The 10803-nt window shown below is 45.6% G+C and overlaps 1 pseudogene; it reads left to right on the top strand.

Annotated features, from left to right (window-relative positions):
* The window catches only part of LOC107105508, a 22129-nt pseudogene extending 12753 nt beyond the window's left edge, over positions 1-9376 (top strand).
* The last annotated feature ends 1427 nt before the right edge of the window (positions 9377-10803 follow it).

Below are 10803 nucleotides of genomic sequence, written 5' to 3'. Positions count from 1 at the left end.
AGATGCGGCTCTGGCTAGACGCGTTCGGCTCCGGGCGAAGCGGAGCTCGGCTCGGGCGCGCACGCGGCTTCGCCTTCCTCCACAGACCAGGTCTCTGAGGATCCCACGGATAATTTCTGAGATGGGGGGTGAGATGCGGCTCTGGCTAGACGCGTTCGGCTCCGGGCGAAGCGGAGCTCGGCTCGGGCGCGCACGCGGCTTCGCCTTCCTCCACAGACCAGGTCTCTGAGGATCCCACGGATACTTTCCGGGATCTCTCTCCACCCCTTTGTCAGCAGCGAAGTGGATCTCTGCTCTGGGTGTTTACAGCGTCGCTGCCCCGTAGCTAGGGGGATTTGGGGGAGGGGGCCCGCCAGCTGATTAAATGAAAGCACAGGGCAGGTGGTGAGTTGGAGCACTTTGGGGGGCAGCCCGGGAGGGAGGGGGCCCAGAAGGAACACGAGGGGGCCAGGCCCCATGCCCCCCCATGGTAGCTACAGGCCAGCAGCTTTGGCTCCCAAGCGAGCCAGGGTTCTCTGACAGGTACTCCGCTGTAGAAGAAGAGAGCGGGGTCGCCTCCTCCCATTCGCCTGCATGTTAAGGGTTTATGTCCAAGAACAACGTGGTGTGTGTGTTTGTGTGTCTGACATTATTGGGGGGGGTCGCCTTATGCTCAGGGTCATCTTCCTTTCCAGGAAATACGGTATTAAGAGGCTCAGCTCCCTTAGGGCTGTGCAGGGTATGGTTTAAAAAAGGTATTTACTCCTCCTCCTCCTTTAAAGTGTCTGGCGGTGTTCGACCTCCTTTGAGCCACCCTCCCCGTGTTTAAGAATCCACTAAGATTATTAGTTAGGTGTTGTACTTCGAATGCCTGGAGTTGCTGAGAGTTGTTTTCAAAAAAAATTCGGCTGCTTTTCCCTGCCTCCCCAGAGTGCCTGTGAGACCCCCCCCCCCAAATATCTACCTATGTAGAGTCCCCTGTGTCTAATAATGTTTATTAAGTGTACTTCTGTCTCTTAAGGGACTCCTCATTGGGTCCTATGCGCAAAATGTGTTAAAAATGCAGCTGTTTCTTCACTCCATTTTGACCGTGACACCCTCCCTCAACCACCTCTGCTGAGCCCCCCCCCATGCCGAATGTTATTAATTGTCTGCACTACTTTTACTTATTAAGCACCGCACAAGTCACGTTTTAAAAAGAACCTTGCTTGCAAATTTAGAGTCTTTAAAAACAGCATATCGGTAAAGTGGTGTGGGCCTCGGTCTTGTGTACCTCTGTGTAGGGGCTCTTCCAGGACACAGTGTCCTCAGCCATGTAATCTCAAAACCCCTTGCGCACTCCTGCAGTAGCCCTTGTGAATACTTCCTTGCTCAGATCTTCCTCCTCCTCCTCTTATACGGCTGCCAGCTACTTTAGAGAATAGCCACACGTTGTAAGAGAAATGTGGGGTTCCCAGCCCTGTGTCGCTCTGGTAATGCTGATACAGGGTATAGGTGTGTGCGTCTAGGGGGTGACTTCCAAGGGAGAATCAGCACATGGAAAGGGATACTTAAATCTTCCTCTGCTGGGCCTTTTTTGATCCCCCCCCCCAAAGTTTGCTTCTGAGGCTGGAAGAAAGCCCAACAAAGTGTGTGTGTGTGTGTGGGGGGGAGCAGTTTTGGAAGGTAGGACACAGGCATGAGAAGACCAGCATTGCCACCTCCTGATTCTTTCCTACAGTTTACCCTCTTCCCTACCCTCAGTGTGTGCCCTCAGCAATATGGGTTTGAAAGTGCACATTTTCTGAAACAACAGTGTAGCTCTGTCTTCAGAGCAGCTGATTTGTGACTAAATTCACCTTCCCTTCATTCTGCATTTTTTCCCTTGGATATATAATTGTTGCTCTTTTCAGAGGTTCCTCTACTCCAATAAGTCCAAGTCCACAACACATTTGGTGTATTCCTTGGTGATTTTTAAGAGGGGTTGCCTTAAACCAAGCTCTGTCTGCTAGTTTCACTTTAACTCCCAAGTACCCTGCATCTCAAAACTGCTCCAGAATGCCCCCATATTGAGGAGGCAGCATAAGCCTCTAGTGACTGTCCTGTTTTTCAGTATTTCAATGTCCCTGCATAGTTTTCCTCCGTGTTAGCCAACCCCTGAAATTAGTCTCTCACGAACAGTCTCAAGAGAACAGTAATCTGGCATCTCCCAAATCATGGTGTGACGGTGAGAATCTTTCCTGCAGACCAGTATTCCCTCTAAGCTGAGTTAGTGTGAGCTAGCTCACAGTTTTTTAGCCTCCGGCTCACACATTTTTGTCTCAGCTCAGGAAGGGATGGCTCCAGAGCAGACTAGTTTATGCAGTAGCCAAATCGCTGGCTCACAACTTTAATGCAAGTAGCTCACCAAGTAGAATTTTTACTCACAAGACTCCACAGCTTAGAGGGAGCATTGCTGCAGACCTTTTTGAGTTGCATATAACTTTTCAAAGTTTGAGTCCAGTGGCACCCTTTAAGACCAACAAAGTTTTATTCAAGATGTGAGCTTTCGTGTGCACCCACACTTCCTCAGACACGTGGAAAATGTGTTTTTCTGCTGCTTCAGACCAACACGGCTGCCCACCTGAATGTAACTTTTCAGGCTGTAGTCCTAATCTTAACTTGTTTGCAAGAGAGTCCCCTTGAACTCATTTGGGCTTTCCCCCTCCCCAAGCAAACATGCATAGACTCTGCTGCATGTCTCACTTCATTAGCAACCCCATTGAACATACCTACAACCTTTCAGCAGATCACTTACACAAAGGGCAATGTGAAGACTCTTCTGTGTCAGGATTGGCATAACTGGGTTGCACCAACCGAGTTAGTGGCATGCAGGGTCTCTACAGGGACAGAATGGGGGAAGATCCTACTGTAATGTCATTCTGCTTTCTCAGTGGTATCAAATAAGGTTTATTACCTTTGAACTGGTAGCTTTTCTCCCAATACATTCTTCGTACAGCTATCTCTGCCTGTAAAATCTTAATAATCTCAAGTCAAAAAATGTGTGTGTGTGTGCTTCTCTGCCTTTGTATAGTCAAAAAATGTGTGTGTGTGCTTCTCTGCCTTTGTATCTTCAGATGGTATTCTTAATAACCTCCAAAATTCTCATAATGAAGGACTGCCCTGTGCAATTTAGGGAGAGAGTTTCCCAGTTTTACCCAGTGATCTCTTGTGAATTAGGGGAAGGCCGTAGCTCTGCATACCGCCCAAAGTTCAGTTGCTGGCATCTCTGCAAATTGTGGGTATCAGTTCTGGGAAAGCCATCTTCAGAGAATAAATCAGTTCCCATCAACTCTCAGGTTAAGAATGTGGACTAAAGATGAACGTAAACATTTTTGTTATCCTTTTTACAACCTGTTTTGCAAACAAGAAAATTCTGACAGAAGGGTGAATTAACACTGAGAAACAGATTCAGGTGGGTGGTAACCGTGTTGGTCTGAAGCAACAGAACAGAGTTTGAGTCCAGTGGCACCTTTAAGACCAGCAAAGTTTAATTCTGGGTATGAGGTTTCATGTGCATGCACACTGCTTCAGGAAAAAAAATAATGAAAAACAGTTCACCCTTTTGTGGGTGATTTGGATTATAGAGCAAAAACAGGGAACCTGAGAAAAGGTAGTTATTCCGGATGAATTGCTACAGAATGCCAGGTTGTGAGTTTTATGTAGCATTGGAAACTTGATAGTACTGCCACGTTGCCCCTGCATACACCAAACCCCTCACTCAGCACTTTTTTCAACAGTGACCTTACAAGAGTATGCAGTTTTCCCTTTGTTTGTATTATAATAGGATGTATATCCCTCTCTGATCCAGTAACCCCCAAGGTGCTGTCATTAGAACCCCCTAATACTGCTAAATATGGTTGACAGCTCCCCCTTCAGTATGAATTTTCTAAGTGTTATGCCATTCCCAAATACTGCTCTACTTTATTTCTGTGCTCCTTGCACTGGAAACTCCTCCTAACTGTGTCATCCGTTTCTATACAGTTTTCTGTTCTCATAGGATCTGTCGCTTCCCCAGTGACTGCTACTGGTGACACAGTCTCTCTTGTCCCTACTTTGCACTCAGATTACCAAGACTGTGGGTACAGACAGATGGTCATTTGAAGGGGCTCCCTATGGCAGCTCTGGCCCCAGAAGGAGCTGGTCATCTGTGAGCTTTGCCCATATGTGAAGCCTGGGGCCTCTGTGCCCTTCGTTTTCCCTGAATTTCAGAAGAGCTTTGTGGGTATGATAATGGCTAGGCACCGCAGCATGGCTAGAATGTTGTACCTTCATAAACATGCTTATTTAAAACATTCATACCTCACCTTCCTAGCCTCACACGGCAACTCATGATCAGCCATTTAAGACCTAAATTAACTTGAATTAGCCCCCATCCAACATGATTTCCAGCTCACATCGATACCATGTTCCGCTCCAGATAGAAAATAGCTGTCAGGAAACTTGGCAACAAATAGACACATGTAAGAATAGCCATATTGGGTCAGACCAGAGGTCAATACTGTCCAGCATCCTGCTTTACACAATGGTCAACAAGATACCTACAAGTATGGCACAAAGGCCAAAGCCTACCTCTGTTGTTGCCCCTTGGCACTGGTGTTGCGAGGGATTACTGCCTCCATAACAGGGAATTCCCTCTTAGTCATCATGACTAATAAACATTAATGGGCCTGTCCACCATGAACATATTTAAATTTCCTTTTATAGTCAACTAAACTAGTGTGTTGTCCCCACATCCTGTTTCAGAGGGGTGGGGCTAGGGCACTGATTTAAGCATGGCCCCTGATGGCTGTCTCTTCTTCTGCACCTGTTCTGTCTGACAGAAATGGCTGGGGTGGTGGAACAAGTCTGAGTGGCACTAGTTTCACCAAAATCTTTACCATGGGTGCAGTGTCTCGTGTAATTAGGGCTGTGCGTATATTGCAGGAGCACACCATTTAGTATTGGGCACGGGATTCAGGCTCCTGGGAATCTCTGCCATTGTAGGATGTGTAGGATAGCTGTGTGGCGTGGGGAGAAAGGGAAGGGTCAGGTGGTGTTCATAATAGGGCTGGGTTTGGTGATTTGATGTAGTCTCTCAGGATAGAGCAGAGCGATCAGCCCAAATATCTGGCACATTGGATTAATCTGCAAACATTATTCCCTGTGAGTGCCAGATAACAAAGCTTTTACTGTACATACGTTGCAAAAGTAAAAGGGAGGGAGGTGGTGTTTTTTTGGCTCAGAATACCCATCTCCTTGCCAGAATTTTCCTATTGTCAAAATACAGTTTAGTTGACTTTTCGTTCGTTTGACTTTAAAAGGGGATTATGTCAGCACAGGCAGGAAAAATACCCTGGGTGCTCTCCCTGCTTCGGGAGCTTCCTAAATATCCAGTTCCTTCCCTCCTCATCCATTCCTATAACTTCACGGTGTATTCCTGTAGACCAGAAAAAGCCTGAACTTCAGACCTCATCAAAAACCTCAGTGGCTGAAAATCTGCAGATGGAACGTGTGTTCCCTACTACTTTTGTTACCATTTTTAACATATAGCAAATCATAGCACAACAGCAGATACCTCCCTTATACGTCAGTAAGTTAGTGTGAACTGTATTTGCAGCACTGGCAGGTTAGTTAGCCAGCTGGTCTCTTGTCTCTGAACAACCTCCTTTTTCAGTCATTTGGAGAAGAAAATGTGTATTTCTCCCCCACCCCAGCAGGCACTGATTTTTCTGTCATTGGCTCTTTGCTTTCTAAAGAAAAGCCATATTCATCTCAAGAATCATACTTGAGCTGCTCAGCTTGGCAAGTGGATCGCTGTGGTTCACAATTTTGTCCTTCATGCTAAGGTCTATCATATAGCTTTCACCTCCTGGGGAGCCCTGTTCCACTGCAGATAAGGACAGTCCCCCCCCCCTTTACAAGTATTGTAGATGCTGTTCCAAAGAAATCCCTGTTCTGCTAGCATAATCGTTTAATGCACACATCTCTTATATTGCCCTGGCTTTAGTATCTCCTGGTGGTAAACTGCTCAGTCTTATACTATGCAGTGGTCTCAGGGTGATATACATGGGCCTCCATTAAATCTTCAGAAGAACCCAGTGATGTTGCTAGGCTGACAGCAAGTGACTGGCCTCATAACTCACTTAGTTTAATGGCTGAGTAAGAATTTGAACCCAGATCTTGCCAGCCCTAGTCTGGCACTCTACCCACTGCACCATGCCTTCTTTTCGTAGTCTATTCCATGCCTGCCACCATCCCTGATTCTCACACAGCTCTACTACTCATGATATCAGTAATGTATATTTATCTGCCAGAACAAAGCTTGACTCCAGTGGTACCTTTAAGACCAACAATGTTCAATTCTGGGTATGAGGTTTCAAGCGCATGCACACTTCTTTAGATACGTTGAAACAAGACTTCCTCAACAATTACATATATGTAGAGAGAGAGAGTGGGGGGGCTTAGTTGCCAGGAAGGGCTAATTAGAGTCAAGATGCATAAGTAACTGAGCAATAAGTATAGCGAAGATTGGATTAAAGCAGTTGGTTCAGGGAAAATGCTGATTTCCACTTTGGGGTCAGGAAGCAATTTTTCTCCAGGCCAGTTTGGCTAGGGATCCTGGAGGTTTTTTGTCATCTTTTGGGCGTGGAACAGCGGTCACTGCAGGTGTGGAGGGGGAGGTTTTTGTGAATTTCCTGCATTGTGCAAGGGGTTGGACTAGATGAACCTGGAGGTCCCTTCCAACTCTATGATTCTGTAATTCTATGGTAAGACCTGTGAATAGCAGCAAATTAGCATACAGATAATACTGGCATTAATAAACAGATGTGAGAACTCAGTTTGAGTCCAGTGGCACCTTTAAGACCAACAAAGTTTAATTCTGGGTTTAAGTGAGAACTGAGTGACTTAGCATCTGTAGTGAGATAAGAACCCAATATCTCTGTTAAGCCCTGGGGGTTCCATTGTCCTAAGTGTTGTGATGACTTGTAATTCAGCAATCTCCCATTCCAGTCTGTTTCTGAAATTCCTTTGCAATACAACATTTCTGTCAGGTTTATCATCTATATTGCATGGCTGGAGTAACTGGTATTCCATGTTTGTCATGCAGGATAAGTATATTGGCTTTTTAAATTCTCCCTCTGCTTTCTTAATGTTTGTGTATGCAAGATGTGGGGACTTTCAGCTATTGCCCTGTCCCCCCAAACACTATTGTCTGGAGCAGTAGAAAAGAGCAATAGTCCAGTAGCACCTTAAAGACTAACAACATTTGTGGCAGGGTATGAGCTTTCATGAGTCACTGCTCACTTCTTCAGATATAGCTAGAATGTGAGTCCATCTGTTCTTATGTCTTGGAGAGTGGAGTGATTTCAGATGCCAAATGACAATAGTAGGTGAAGGACCATAGTAGGCATGATATGCAGAGGGGTAGTAGGCATGGAGAAATGGATTGGTTATGAGACAGGAAACCCAGGTCTTGATTCAGTCCAGGAGGATGCATTGTCTTAAGCTTCATTATTAGTTGCAATTCAGCAGTATCTCTAATCTCCCTTTGAAGTCCCTTTGTAAGAGAACTGCCACTTTTAGGTCTAATGCCTGGAAGGTTAAAATGCCCCCCCCCCCCCCTGGTTTTTGAATGTTGTGGTTTCTAATGTCTAATGAGTAGGAGTATGAAACTGAGATGGTATAGTTGATGCTTTTGGGTCCAGTAATGGTTTTGCTGGGATCTATGTGAGAGCAAAGTTGGCATCTTGGTTTGTTGCAGACCTTGGTACTAGAGTCCATGTTAACTTTTAAGAAGTTTATCATTGTGGATGAAAAGTTGTTTTAGGTCAGCAGGCTGTCTGTAAGCAAGAAAAGGTGCCCCCCCCCCAGTACCTGTGTACGGGAAGTGTCCAGCAACCATGCAATCTGGGTTTGCTTTCATGATCATCCCCTATAGCAGTATAAATAACATGAGTGTTGCATAATATCACTCTGCCTTTGTGTGTGTTTCCTGAAGACGCCTTTTGATCACACTCTTGAAAGGATATTTGAGGACCCAGAAATGGGTTTTTGCTGATGACTAGAGATGTAAAATTATGTGTGTATTGAGTTCTGTTTTAAATACTTGTAGTTGCTTGTTTTATTTATACACTTAATTTGTACCCACCTCTCTCCCCAGTTTGGGTCCCCAGTGGGGACCCAAAATTGCTTACATTGTTCTCTTCTGCATTTTATCTTCACGACATCCATGTGACGTAAGTCAGGCCGAGTTGTGTTACTGGCCCAAGGCCATCCAAGAGGCTTCTTTGGCACAGTGGGATTCAAACCTGAGGCTCCCGGATCTTACTTTGGCGCTCTAACCACTTACACCATGCTGGCTCTGTCTTACACAGGCCACCCTTGTGACTTTAGCATTAAGTGGGAATGAGTAGGAACAGGTATCCAGGTACAAGTCAGTAACGGTCTTGTGGATTCTCTCTTTCCTCCTCTCCCTTTGCCATTTTTAGTGTTTGCAGGGATTTTTTCTCAGCAAGGGGGAGTGAGTGACTGTGCAATCCTATGCAGTTTTCCCAGTCTGAGCTCATTGAAATCAATGGGCTTAGACTGGAGTAACTCTGCATAGGATTGTATTGGGAATTTGTTGTATCGTATGTTTGTGATCTGCACATACATCTGCATACCCAGTGAGAATCGGTTTCTCACTGGTGCCTTAAATCTGTTACTCAATAAAGCGTCAAACGTGAAAATTGTTAGTTTCTCAGTCCAGAGGGAAAGCCGTTTTAATCTGTTGCGGCAAAACAGCAAATAATCTTGTGGCACCTTAAAGATTAACACATAATGTTACGGTAAATGCTTTTGTTGGCTGGAGCACACTTTGTCAGAAGCATCAGCTAATTAATACTTAGTTTCATCTTGAAAATGGCTTTTGATTTGAGGCAAAATTGGTCAAAGAGAATGGGGAAGGCGTGAAACTCATCTTGAGTTTCTCTCTCTCTCTTCATAGCTTTTTTTGATGGGGGTTCTGGGCAAACTGACATGGGGCCTCATGTGTGCCACTGACCGTACAGTGGCCTGGACTAGCAAGGGGGGCCCATAGTCCTCCTACAAGAGCTGAGGCGCTAAGGTTGCCAGCTTTCTAATTTGTAGCAGGAAATTCAAGCTGTTGTGCAAGACGGTGCCCAAGCTAGTGGTGTCTAACCTGATTGTCTTCAAGCTCCAGCTGTACGTCTCCTACCATTCCCCTGCAGAGGCAGCGAGCTACCCCTCACCCCCTGCAACCTCTTCCAAGAGGCCGTTGCCCCCAGCATCGAGAAGTACTTCCAGGAAGGCACCTTTGATGCGGAGAAGCTGGAGACCTATGGCTTTGAACCCAGCCAGGAAGGGAAGCTCTTCTCCCAAGAACTTCATGCAATAGGAGGAGGGGGAAAGCCATAGGCCGAGACTGGTGAGCTTGGAAGAACCAAAAAGAACTCTTCTCCCACCCCATGACGAGGAGTTGGCTTCAGTTGCTCTCAGATGGCGAAAGAGGGCCTTTGCTGGATGTTTGACTCAAAGCAAGCAAACCTTGAATGTTCTGTGGTGCAAAAATTTAAAAAGCCCACTTAACCATGGGAAAAATACTTAGTTTCATCTCTTTTTTCATTAACACAACATAAATTATTTGCACCCCCAGCTGGATTTGCGGCTAGTATGCAGATAATATTTATTTATTTATTATTTGGATTTATGAATTGCCCAATCCCTGAATATTCAGGGCTCTGAGTGATGAACGTCAATAGAGATACATATCATAGTAAAAACACATATAATAAACACTTGTTAAAATCATTTTTCAAATGGTGCTAACACATCAAATTTCCGACTATCATCACCTCATGGGAGTAGGGAGAAAGCGTGAGAAGGAGGGGGGGTGCCAGCCAAGAGGGTGCCCATCACTGTCCTCAACCAAAAGCCTGGCGGAACACCTCTACCTTGCGGGCCCTGCAGAACTGCATCAGGTCCCGCAGGGCATGGATGTTGTTTGGCAGAGAGTTCCACCAGGTGGGAGCCAGGGCTGAGAAAGTCCTGGCTCTGATTGAGGACAGCCGGATGACTTTCAGGCCGGGGATCACCAATAAGCTGTTCTCAGCCCAGCGTAAAGCTCTTTGGGGGACATATCAGAAGAGGTGGTCCCAAAGATAAGTGGGTCCCGGACCACTCAAGGCCTTAAAGGTTAATACCAAGACCTTGAACCTGACCTGGTACTCCACTGGGAACCAGTGTAGCTGACGCAGCAGAGGTTGCCTGTGAATTTCCTTCTGTAAGCCATTCAAGGACAGAGTACTCTACCTACAGGAATTTCAGAGCTGCATATTTTAATGAAAAATACAGGTATCTTGCTTCAGTAACTTCAGGTCATCTTCATGAGAACCAAGTTAAGGTTTTGTTGCATAGCAGAAACATCTTTAAAACAATGTAGATTGTGGAAAGGCTGGGTTGGCTGTCATTGAATGTATGGCATAGAGTGTATGGCATACTTACGAAAATGTAAAGATGGCTTACTTTTAGCACCATCATTGCATCTTCAAGCTCATCTAGCTAGATGGGTCTAGCCTTTTTGGTATGGTGATGCACAAGTCCAAATGTACTTTGTATGTGGGGACCCACTTAAAAAGAGCATAAACAAATCAATACCCCTGCAAAACATGGGACCTATTTTCACAGGCTTCACAACCCACTTTTGGGTTAGGACCCACAGGCTGGGAAACACTGTTCTAGCTGAGCTGTTCAAGGCAGTGAGGGAACCTTGCAACCATCTGCTTCTTTGCTGCCAGATGTTTCGTCAGTTTGCTGTGACATTTT

The sequence above is a fragment of the Gekko japonicus genome, unplaced genomic scaffold (assembly GCF_001447785.1).
Source record: "Gekko japonicus isolate JY-2015 unplaced genomic scaffold, Gekko_japonicus_V1.1 scaffold2124, whole genome shotgun sequence".
NCBI lineage: Eukaryota > Metazoa > Chordata > Lepidosauria > Squamata > Gekkonidae > Gekko > Gekko japonicus.
This window is presented reverse-complemented; position numbering and strand designations above follow the sequence as displayed.